This window comes from Salmo trutta, chromosome 26 (assembly GCF_901001165.1).
Source record: "Salmo trutta chromosome 26, fSalTru1.1, whole genome shotgun sequence".
NCBI classification, from domain to species: Eukaryota; Metazoa; Chordata; class Actinopteri; order Salmoniformes; family Salmonidae; genus Salmo; species Salmo trutta.
The window spans coordinates 24,737,531-24,750,668 of NC_042982.1; the positions used below are offsets into that span (position 1 = coordinate 24,737,531).

Sequence of the window (13,138 nt, forward strand, 5' to 3'; positions counted from 1 at the left end):
AAGGTGTTTGCGAGCAAGGAGGCCTACAAACCTGACTCAGTTACACCAGCTCTGTCAGGAGGAATGGGCCAAAATTCACCCAACTTATTGTGGGAAGCTTGTGGAAGGCTACCCGAAACGTTTGACCCAACCAAGTTAAACAATTTAAAGGCAATGCTACCAAATACTAATTGAGTGTATGTATAGTATGTAAACGCCTGACCCACTGGGAATGTGATGAAAGAAATAAAAGCTGAAAGAAATAATTCTCTTTACTATTTTTCTGACATTTCACATTCTTAAAATAAAGTGATGATCCTAACTGACCTAAAACTAGGAATTTTTATTAGGATTAAATGTCAGGAATTGTAAAAAACTGAGTTTAAATGTATTTGGCTAAGGTGTATGTAAACTTCCGACTTCAACTGTATATCTCTCTGGTTCAAACAGACAGTCATCTGAGCTTTGGGTTCACAAGAATTCTAAGGGTAATTTATTTTCTAGAGTCAGGACTTTAAAGTTGAATAGTGTGTTGCAGATATCCTGTGTTTTGTTAAAGATAGACTAGGAAGAGGAATATTGAATTTTTGTTGAAATACACAGTGTACAGTGCCTTCAGAAAGTATTCACACCCCTTGACTTTTCCCACATTTTGTTGTATTACAGACTGAATTTCAAATGTATTAAATTGAGTTTTGTTTGTCACTGGCCTACACACATAACCTCATAATGTCAAAGTGGAATTATGTTTTTCAAAATGTTTAATAATTCATTAAAAATTAAAAGCTGAAATGACTTAAGTCAATAAGCATTCAACCCCATTGTTATGGCAAGCCTAAATAAGTTTGGGAGTAAAAAACAAGTCACATAATAAATTGCATGGACTCTGTGTTCAATAATAGTATTTAACAGTATTTGTAATGACTACCTCATCTCTGTACCCCACACATACAATTATCTGTAAGGTACCTAAACTTTTTGTCCTGTATACAAAGTGTTATGTTTGGGGCAAATCCAATACAACACATTACTGAGTACCACTCTCCATATTTTCAAGCATAATGGTGGTTGCATCATGTTATGGGTATGCTTGTAATCATTAAGGACTGGGGAGTTTTTCTGGATATAAAAAAAAGTTAAGCAAAGGCATAATCCTAAAGAAAAGCCTGGTTCAGTCTGCTTTCCACCACACACTAGGAGATGAATTCACGTTTCAGCAGGACAATAACCAAAAACACAAAGCCAAATCTACATTGGAGATGCTTACCAAGAAGACAATGCATGTTCCTGAGTGGCCGAGTTACAGTTTTGACTTAAATCTACTTGAAAATCTATGGCAAGACGTGAAAAGAACCAATTTGACAGAGGTTGAGACTTACCCAGAAAGACTCACAGCTGTAATTGCTGCCAAAGGTGCTTCTACAAAGTATTGACTCAGGGGTGTGAATACTTACAGTACCAGTCAAAAGTGTGGACACACTTACTCATTCAATTACATTTTTTGTTTTTTTTTACTATTTTCTACATTGTAGCGCAGACATTAAAACTATGAAATAACACATATGGAATCATGTAATAACCAAAAAAAAGTGTTAAACAAATCAAAATATATTTTAGATTTTAGATTCTTCAAAGTAGCCACCAATTGCCTTGATGACAGCTTTGCACACTCTTGGCATTCTCTCAACCAGCTTCATGAGGTAGTTATTGCAAAAATGATGTACAGCTTCAGGCGCATGTTTACTGTGAACACTGAGGCTGTACCTGCTTTAAGTTACAGTTTTAACAGTGGCCAAGTAGGCTACAGTGGCTATTTGATCATAACGTTGGCCTACCAGAGTGGCCTACCATAAAAAACTATGGAGAATATGCATCCCATAATATTTTATAATTCAGCCTACAGTAGCAGCCGATGTGTGGTGTTCAATGTAGGCTTACATTCCATGAGACTTTTCAAAAAAACATGCAGTGCTTGACACTAACCTGTTTATCCACTTGTCCTTCAGACAAGAAGGTGACTGAAAATGTTGTTGTGTTGTTCGATGCAAGAAACCCATTACAAAATAAAAATCATCATTATTCCCTTCCCATTAGCAGACAAATTATGCTACCCTCTGCCTATTGGACATAAAACTGCACCTTTAAGACAAAAAAAAGCTATTTACCTGTCTCGCTTTCAAATACGTCTAGAAATGCACATGTTTTGTGCTCTTGTAGGAAGCAATCACTCCCCTATTGCTGACTACAAATTATATAACTGGGCAAATAAACTCACTGTACAAATGTACAAATGTTCACACGTCACTCATGCTGTAAAAACAGTCCAGGTCAAAGTGAATGGCATAGATCCATATATGGCAATGGTCTGTTACTGAAATCCTTCATTTGTTAAGGAAAATCATTCCCTATTCCCTCAACCCTTGCTCTCTTTACATGACACATGTATGCATCGCATGTACGTAACCAATAGGGCCTAACCTATAGAATATCATAATCACATCAATAAATTGTTTATAAAAAAAACTTGGAACATCGCTATCACATATGACAGCAAAATGGATGCAGAGGATGTGACAAATAAACTTGAAACAGGGGAATATTTACTGTTTGCTCAGGAGGTAAAGAGGAAGTCAGATGTGTGGAATAAATCTGACTAGTTGTGGAAAATACTGGAGATCAAGAAAAAGAAGGCAAGGAGCAAATGCTGCGTGCATATTATGTGTGCCAAACAGGTGCTGTTAGATTACAATACAATTTTTCTGACAATTTGGAGCAATGTAAACAACACTAAATACATTATAAGCAAACCATAGAGTCTTGTTGTAATGTTTTTTGGTTGTTGTAAAACCATTACAAAAAGAAAAACGAAAAACAGTCACATTCATTCGTGAACACAGTTGGCGAAATTGGAACGGTTAATTTATTGTTTATGCTAATTATTCAAGGGTCGCTTTGCTTTAATTTTAAAACTATAATGCTTGATTGCATTCCAAATCACAAATGACTCATATGATGTTTGATGACATGAACAAATGAATGATTGATTGATACAGTAGCCTATATAAGTACTGAAATATATGCCTAAGTAAGTTACGGTATTAAGACTAAACAGGGTGCTCTCAGGCCTACAACTCGATGGTGGTTATACAAGGCTGCTATACTATGCCTACTATTGGTAACGACATGACTTACTTATTATTATAATGATGATTGTAATAATAATAGTATTAATAACAATAACAAGGAGATCAAGAAAAAGTAGGGTTATTATTATTATTATTATTACAATTATTTTTCTGACAATTTGGAAAAGTGTAAAGAATACAAAATAAATTATAAGTAATACCAGAGAGGCTGTTTTAATTTTAAAAAAGTGTAAAGCCTTTATTATAGCATAGCAAAGATAAAGAATAGCCAAATTTGTGAAATTGTTTAGCCGACATGTTGTGGTTGCGTGAGGCTTGGTACTCACAGAAACAGTGGTACTCACAGAAACAGTGGTACTCACAGAAACAAACACTCAAAGACACAGCAGAAGCAGGATCTGTCTTATTTCTGTAGATATATATGGATGATGTATAAAAGTTAGGCTGTTGATTATAGACCTAATTAAGTTGGGGTTTCCTCTCTCCTCACTTTTAGTCCACTCAGACAGGTGCGAATCAGACTTGTACACCATGATTATAAAAAAATGTTTGCTACTGCTGGACTAAAGAAGTCTCGGCCGACCAAAACAGCCTATCGACCAAACAATTGACCAGTCGACTAAATGGGGTCAGCCCTAAACACAACAAAACGTGGAATAAGTCAAGGGGTATGAATACTTTTTGAATAGAATCTTCTACATGTCAAGTCTGCTTTAACACTGGAGTTTAAACCCCCTCTGTGACGGTCTGTTCCTGTCTACTTCTGTTCCTGTCCACGTTCGTCCTTCATCCCTCATCACCGTCAACTGCGTGACATCACCAGGAAGAGAGATAGGGGCAAGAAGTGGGCCTTTTAAAGCTCGTTTAAGATGCCAGGGGCCAGTGTGTCAGTTATGGTCCACCCCCCCCCCCCCCCCTCTCTCCCTCCCTCTCTCAGCATGTTGCTCTGGCTATGGCCAGCTGCTCTCTTTTTTTGCAGGACACAAAAATCCCTGTTTTAAAATGCTTACCATACTCTGCCTTCTTTTATTGCACATAACGCAGAACAGCAGTGTTTTTCATAGGGCACTTAGTCCCTGTTGTTGACAAATTTGTAATAACAAAAAGCTAAATACATAACGGGTTAAAGGCACTACAAGGACATATAGGATGTCCTCAGTCCCATATTGCAAGGCTTTGAAAGACTTCTAATTACTTAAAAATTATGTTTTGTTTACCTTGTCCTCCAGATGTTTTGCTGTTTCCGCCCGCTGCACCAGATCCTTGTCGCTGTAAAAAACACAATGGACACAAAAAATATTAGGTTTAGGACTTTCAATCTGTATTAATAGTGTTTTTCAGAAGCGTTATTCAAGGCAAACCCCCTCTAGACTCCAGTAGGAAAATGTGACATTTCCCATGATCCTCTGGGTTTTAGACACAGGCCAAGCCTTGGAGGGTCTGACTCCAGGAGCTGTTGTGCACACTTGTCAATAAGATTGTGTCCTCTTGAGCGCTTTGACAACCAGAAGGGGCTGATGCCCTAATCTGGTGTACTAGCTAGCGTGCTCTAGTATAGCGAGTGGCCTGGCCCTTCCAGTGACTGTATGAATAAGGCAGAAGCGGCCTGCGGGATCTATGGGGATGGGGACAGTGACGGTTAGGGTTGCATAGCTACCGGTAGTTTACCAAAGTTACTGGTTACTTCAGTAATTTTGGTAATTAACAGAAAATCTATGGCAATCTACCATATTGGTAATTTATACTTGAATGACTTTCAAAAAAAATATTCATATATAGTATTAATTTTCTGTGTCCATATTGTCCATGAGTTTCTAGTAGACAGACCAATAATGCCATTAAATATTATTCCCAAAAAAATGTGTCCCTTTTTTTCTCCCCAATTTCAAGATTACGATCTTGTCTTATTAATGCAACTCCCCCAATGTGTTCGGCGAAGGTCGAGTCATGCGTCCCCCGAAACATTTCTCGCCAAACCACGCTTCTTAACACCCGTAGCCAGCTGCACCAACGTGTTGGAGGAAACACCGTTCAACCGATGACCGAAGTCAGCCTGCAGGCGCCCGGCCCGCCACAAGGAGTCACTAGAGCGCGATGAGCCAAGTAAAGCCCCCCCTGCCAAACACTCCCCTAATCCGGACAATGCTGGGCCAATTGTGAACCACCCTATGGGACTACCAGGAACCGCTGGTTGTGGGACAGCCTGGACTCAAACCAGGGTCTGTAGTGACACCTCTAGCACTGAGATGCAGTCCCTTAGACCGCTGCGCCACTCAGGAGGCCAGGTATTACTTTCAATTAACTCTGGAACTCTTCCAACTATTGACTTTTTTCACAACTGCCACTAGTTTGACACCAAAACACTGAAAACAAATACATACTGACATAGAAAAATACTGAAAAAATATTAAGGTTATTTCATGCTGAAACCATCATATTAAACAACAATGGTATTCACTAAGTTTATGTTTTGTATTTAGGATATTTTTTCTGCTTTCTCATTCAATTGTTTTTGTTGAAAATCATTTAATTGTTTCATATACACTGCTCAAAAAAATAAAGGGAACACTTAAACAACACAATGTAACTCCAAGTCAATCACACTTCTGTGAAATCAAACTGTCCACTTAGGAAGCAACACTGATTGACAATACATTTCACATGCTGTTCTGCAAATGGAATAGACAACAGGTGGAAATTTTAGGCAATTAGCAAGACGCCCCCAATAAAGGAGTGGTTCTGCAGGTGGGGACCACAGACCACTTCTCAGTTCCTATGCTTCCTGGCTGATGTTTTGGTCACTTTTGAATGCTGGCGGTGCTTTCACTCTAGTGGTAGCATGAGACGGAGTCTACAACCCACACAAGTGGCTCAGGCAGTGCAGCTCATCCAGGATGGCACATCAATGCGATCTGTGGCAAGAAGGTTTGCTGTGTCTGTCAGCGTAGTGTCCAGAGCATGGAGGCGCTACCAGGAGACAGGCCAGTACATCAGGAGACGTGGAGGAGGCCGTAGGAGGGCAACAACCCAGCAGCAGGACCGCTACCTCCGCCTTTGTGCAAGGAGGAGCAGGAGAAGCACTGCCAGAGCCCTGCAAAATGACCTCCAGCAGGCCACAAATGTGCATGTGTCTGCTCAAACGGTCAGAAACAGACTCCATGAGGGTGGTATGAGGGCCTGACGTCCACAGGTGGGGGTTGTGCTTACAGCCCAACACCGTGCAGGACGTTTGGCATTTGCCAGAGAACACCAAGATTGGCAAATTCGCCACTGGCGCCCTGTGATCTTCACAGATGAAAGCAGGTTCACACTGAGTACATGTGACAGACGTGACAGAGTCTGGAGACGCCGTGGAGAACGTTCTGCTGCCTGCAACATCCTCCAGCATGACCGGTTTGGCGGTGGATCAGTCATGGTGTGGGGTGGCATTTCTTTAGGGGGCCGCACAGCCCTCCATGTGCTCGCCAGAGGTAGCCTGACTGCCAGTAGGTACAGAGATGAGATCCTCAGACCCCTTGTGAGACCATATGCTGGTGCGGTTGGCCCTGGGTTCCTCCTAATGCAAGACAATGCTAGACCTCATGTGGCTGGAGTGTGTCAGCAGTTCCTGCAAGAGGAAGGCATTGATGCTATGGACTGGCCTGCCCGTTCCCCAGATCTGAATCCAATTGAGCACATCTGGGACATCATGTCTCGCTCCATCCACCAACGCCACGTTGCACCACAGACTGTCCAGGAGTTGGCGGATGCTTTAGTCCAGGTCTGGGAGGAGATCCCTCAGGAGACCATCTGCCACCTCATCAGGAGCATGCCCAGGCATTGTAGGGAGGTCATACAGGCACGTGGAGGCCACACACACTACTGAGCCTCATTTTGACTTGTTTTAAGGACATTACATCAAAGTTGGATCAGCCTGTAGTGTGGTTTTCCACTTTAATTTTGAGTGAGACTCCAAATCCAGACCTCCATGGGTTGATAAATTGGATTTCCATAGATTATTTTGGTGTGATTTTGTTGTCAGCACATTCAACTATGTAAAGAAAAAAGTATTTAATAAGATTATTTCTTTCATTCAGATCTAGGATGTGTTGTTTAAGTGTTCCCTTTATTTTTTTGAGCAGTATATTTTACATGTGATAAGGCCACACAGAGGGCCAGAGATAATTACAGACATTGTACAAATCGGAAGTACCCAAAAGGGCCAATAGATGTCTTGTGATAGATTACATAAAATCCATGAAAGACACCAACATTTTTGTAGTTTACTGGTAAACTTAGAAAGTTTCCAAGTAATATACCATCCCTTTGCAACTCTTGTGACAGGGGTGGAGAGAGGCCTGAGGAGGGAGATCTGATCCCCCAGGCCCAGTCATTTACCAATGTTTGACATTGCCACAGAGCAACACCGGAGATAGTGAGGAGATGCAGTGGGGATACTGAGCTATGGTAGTGGATATGGAAAAACAGCCTCATCGATACCACAGAGACTCTACCATCACAGTTCTTTGAAATATCATGGGTACACTATAATTAATGTCTTTCATTATCTGATGCAACATAACGGTATGAGTCACCTACAGTCTGAAATTACAGCCCATCTCATCTCGCCTACATTCTGATGGATGCTACTGATTTTAACCACTTTCCATTCCAAAAGCTCTACCTTTCATTACATTATCTTGCAAATAAGCTCCATGCTCTGGAGAAATACAGGAGCGGGTGTGTAAAAGGTATCTTCACCTGCTCTGATTTGGGTAGCGAGAGCTTTCTGGGTAAGTTTGTTGACTACGGGTATTTGAGCAGAACAGTGAACACTCAGAGGCTCCACTACGAATGAGATGCACCGGGTTTAGACACAATGTGCTGTTTGAACTTGTGAATGCAGGTACTGTCCAGATAGCACTACAGATGTAGGATCTTCATTTGAGACCATTTGCTACAATAGGAAAATAATCCTGCAGCAACAGGAAATGTAAATGATTATGTGGATTATCATTAATGTACAAAAGCTGGAGAACATATGCATATCCAGGTACTTTCCACAAGTGCTGGAGTGTGTAGGCAAACTCATGGAAAACAGAAAGGAAAACGGGAGCATGAGCAGCAGTGTGCAGCGTTTTCCTTTCTGTTTTCGATTATAATTCATGGACATTTTAGTTGGGGTTAATACATTTTTCATAAGGGAAAATCAAGTCTGAAATTTCAAAGTGGAAATTACAAACTTCAGAAGCTTTACATTTTAAATTTCGTTTTAAATTTCCTGCATTGTAGTTAAGTTCTCCTGCAACAGGGTGATCAAATTAAGATCCTACATCTGCACACTAAAAGACCCAGGCACGGTAAAAGCAGATATTACATTAGAGAGGAGTACAGGAGTGACACTCTCTTTCACAATGGAGAGATTAAGGCGGCTATTCTTAGATTCATATTATACTCATCCTTTTAATATGAGGCAGCGGTGCGAGTGAGAGAAGGGATATCACAAGGAATGACAAAGGAGCAAAAAGACTGCTGCAGAGGACCAGGGTGAAAGGTTGGAGCTTAAGCCTCTTACGAACTGTAAGGCATTAGGGTTGTTCACAGCAGCAGGCATGTTCTGGTGAGACATTTCAAAGAATTTCAATGGAAATAAATAGTGTAATGGAAAGTGACAGATGGTACTATGTATGAGTGTATCTCAAGCTAGCAATATACTACACTAGCTATGTATCTAACCAACCCCATTCAGTGTGAGTAAGGGACCTTTATACGGTTTGGGACCTTTTCCCAATTTATGTCAATAAAAGGTTGAGCATCAAGGGACTGACGGTATAGACCTCTCAAAAAGATAATGTTCCTATACCAAGGCTCATTTACCACAATGAAGGATGTTTAAAAAAGTCTTAAGGCTCCACCCCTTTTAATTTTTTTTTTGCCTAAAATGACATACCCAAATCTAACTGCCTGTAGCTCAGGCCCTGAAGCAAGGATATGCATAGTCTTGGTACCATTTGAAAAGAAACACTTTGACGTTTGTGGAAATGTGAAAGGAATGTAGGAGAATATAACACAATAGATCTGGTAAAAGATCATTCAAAGAAAAAAAAAACTGTTCTTTTGTATTTATTTTTTGTACCATCATCTTTGAAATGCAAGAGAAAGGCCATAATGTATTATTCCAGCCCAGGTGCAATTTCAATTTTGGTCACTAGATGACATAAGTCTATGTGAAAAGTTTTAGACTGATCCAATGAACCATTAAATCTCTGTTCAAAATGTTGTATAAATGTTGTATAAAGACTGCACAAATAAATGTGCCTAATTTCATGTTCAAAATTGTGCACTCTCCTCAAACAATAGCATGGTATTCTTTCAATGTAATAGCTACTGTAAATTGGACAGTGCAGTTAGATTAACAAGAATTTAAGCTTTCTGCCAATATCGGATATGTCTATGTCCTGGGAAATGTTCTTGTTACTTACAACCTCATGCTAATCACATTAGCCTACGTTAGCTCAACCATCCCGTGGTAGGGACACCAATCCCAAAGAAGTTTTAAATGCAGCAATAAAAGCTGATTACATCAGATGATCCTGTTGTTTCCTACTCCATGCTAATTCAACATTAGCATCTCCAGGACTGTGTTGGTGTCTTCATTTATCTTCAGAGCCAAAACAAATAATTGCTAGTGGGATTCAATGCCGAGGAGCATGAAGAAACCAAATTCCAATACTCTGTCACTGCCACAAACATTACCACACCTTTCATTCAATATGTACATAACGTATAAGCACCTACCATGGAGACACTTCCCTTTATATAACTTTCAAATAAGGACCACAACAACTCTAAACAAAATTAACGTAGGACTTCCTGCCCAATGTGCCATTGCTCATGGTCGACCACAATTGTATTACTCCACCTGAAATATTAAAAGACAAATAAGAGCTAGGCCTACAATGTATTATATGAGTCCCTGCATTATTACAACATTACATATTTCAAATGGTTTCTCTGATGCATTATCCACTAGGGCTGGGAATTGCCAGGGACCTCACGATCACGATACTTAGGTGCCGATACGATATGCATTGCGATTCTCACAATTCTGTTTGTATTGCAATTCGATACTGCAATTTTATTGCGATTTAATGTTCCAAACATATTGCACAATATACAGTTGAAGTCGACGTTTACATACACCTTAGCCAAATACATTTAAACTTAGTTTTTCACAATTCCTGACATTTAATCCTAGTACAAAATTCCCTGTCTTTGGTTAATTAGGATCACCACTTTATTTTAAGAATGTGAAATGTAGGAATAATAGTAGAGCTAATTTTTTTTTTTCAGCTTTTATTTCTTTCATCACATTCCCAGTGGGTCAGAAGTTGACATACACTCAATTAGTATTTGGTAGCATTGCCTTTAAATTGTTTAACTTGGGTCAAATGTTTTGGGTAGCCTTCCATAAGCTTCCCACAATAAGTTGGGTGAATTGTGGCCCATTCCTCCTGACAGAGCTGGTGTAACTGCGTCAGGTTTGTAGACCTCCTTGCTCGCACACGATTTTTCAGTTCTGCCCACAAATTTTCTATAGGATTGAGGTCAGGGCGTTGTGATGGCCACTCCAATACCTTGACTTTGTTATCCTTAAGCCATTTTGCCACAACTTTGGAAGTATGCTTGGGGTCATTGTCCAATTGGAAGAGCCATTTGCGACCAAGCTTTAACTTCCTGACTGATGTCTTGAGATGATGCTTCAATATATCCACATAATTTTCCTGCCTCATGATGCCACTTATTTTGTGAAGTGCACCAGCCTCTAATGCAGCAAAGCACCCACACAACATGATGCTGCCACCCTCGTGCTTCACGGTTGAGATGGTGTTCTTCGGCTTGCAAGCCTCCCCCTTTTCCCTCCAAACATAACGATGGTCATTATGGCCAAACAGTTCTATTTTTGTTTCATCAGACCAGAGGACATTTCTCCAAAATGTATGATCTTTGTCCCCATGTGCAGTTGCAAACCGTAGTCTGGCTTTTTTATGGCGGTTTTGGAGCAGTGGCTTCTTCCTTGCTTAGTGGCCTTTCAGGTTATGTCGATATAGGACTCGTTTTACTGTGGATACAGATACTTTTATACCTGTTTCCTCCAGCATCTTCACAAGGTCCTTTGCTGTTGTTCTGGGATTGATTTGCAGTTTTCGCACCAAAGTACGTTCATCTCTAGGAGACAGAACGCGTCTCCTTCCTGAGCGGTATGACGGCTGTGTGGTCCCATGGTGTTTGTACTTTTGTTTGTACAGATGAACTTGGTACCTTCAGGCATTTGGAAATTGCTCCCACGGATGAACCAGACTTTTTTGTCTGAGGTCTTGGCTGATTTCTTTTCATTTTCCCATGATGTCAAGTAAAGAGGCAGTGAGTTTGAAGGTAGGCCTTGAAATACATCCACAGGTACACCTCTAATTGACTCAAATGATGTAATTTAGGCTAACAGAAGCTTCTAAAGCCATGACATCATTTTCTAGAATTTTCTAAGCTGTTTAACTTCTATGGGCTACGTGGGACGCTAGCGTCTGTGAAATACAGCCAGTGAAATATCAGGGCGGCAAATTCAAAATCAACAAAATGTCATAATTCAACTTTCTCAAACATACAACTATTTTACACCATTTTGAAGATACACTTCTCCTTGATGTAACCACATTGTCCGATTTCAAAAAGGCTTTACAGCGAAAGCAAAACATTAGATTATGTTAGGAGAGTACATAGACAAAAATAATCACACAGCCATTTTCCAAGCAAGGACATATGTCAATAAAACCCAAAACACAGCTAAATGAAGCACTAACCTTTGACGATCTTCATCAGATGACACTCCTAGGACATTATGTTACACAATACATCTATGTTTTGTTCGATAAAGTTCATATTTATATCCAAAAACAGCATTTTACATTGGCACGTGATGTTCAGAAAATGTATTTCCACCAAAACCTCTGGTCAATGTGCACATCAATTTACAAAAATACTCATCATAAATGTTGACAAAATATATAACAATTATTTAAAGAATTATAGATAGACTACTCCTGGATGGAACCGCTTTGTCAGATTTTAAAATAGCTTTACGGAGAAAGCACATTTTTCAATATTCTGAGTACATAGCTCAGCCATCACAGCGAGCTATACAGACATCCGCCAAGTTTGGGGCAACCTAAACTCAGAATTAGTATTAGAAATATTCTCTTACCTTTGCTGATCTTCGTCAGAATGCACTCCCAGGACTGCTACTTCCACAAGAAATGTTGTTTTTGTTCAAAATAATACATATTTATGTCAAAATACCTCTGTTTTGTTCATGCGTTCAGAGCACTATCCAAAGGCATAACGCGCGAGCGCGGAACCAGAGACGAAAAGTCAAAATGTTCCATTACCGTACTTAGAAGCATGTCAAACGCTGTTTAAAATCAATCTTTATGGTATTGTTAACGTAAAATTGCGATAATATTCCAACCGGACAATAGCGTGCGTATTCATTCAAGGAGAAAAAGAAGGAACGGCGCAATCGCGTGACCGCGCATATCCAATCCCTTTGTCCACAGGCAGTCCACTCAGTAACTGAGCTCCTATTATCTGCCCAGTAACAGGAGAAGGCTGAAACAACTTTCTGAAGGCTTTTGACAGCCAATGGAAGCCTTAGGAAGTGCAACGTAACCCCACAGATACTGTAGTTTCGAAAGAGACTAGAAAGAAGAACTACAATTCTCAGATCCTCCACTTCCTGGTTGACTTTTTCTCAACTTTTTGTCTGCCATATGAGTTCTGTTATACTCACAGACACCATTCAAACAGTTTTAGAAACTTCAGAGTGTTTTCTATCCAAATCTACTAATAATATGCATATTCTAGTTTCTGGGCCAGAGTAGTAACCTGTTTAAATTGGGTATGTTTTTCATCCGGCCGTGAAAATACTGCCCCCTAGCCCAGACAGGTTAAAGGCACAGTCAACTTAGTGTATGTAAACT

At 40.1% G+C, this 13,138-nt stretch overlaps 1 long non-coding RNA gene across 1 annotated transcript in view; it reads right to left on the bottom strand.

Annotated features, from left to right (window-relative positions):
• The window catches only part of LOC115163498 (uncharacterized), a 44,531-nt gene that overhangs the window by 3,523 nt on the left and 27,870 nt on the right, over positions 1-13,138 (bottom strand). Inside the window, exon 2 of the long non-coding RNA XR_003869755.1 lies at positions 4,343-4,394. This is a non-coding gene — a long non-coding RNA (uncharacterized LOC115163498). The remainder of the gene's footprint in view (positions 1-4,342; positions 4,395-13,138) is intronic.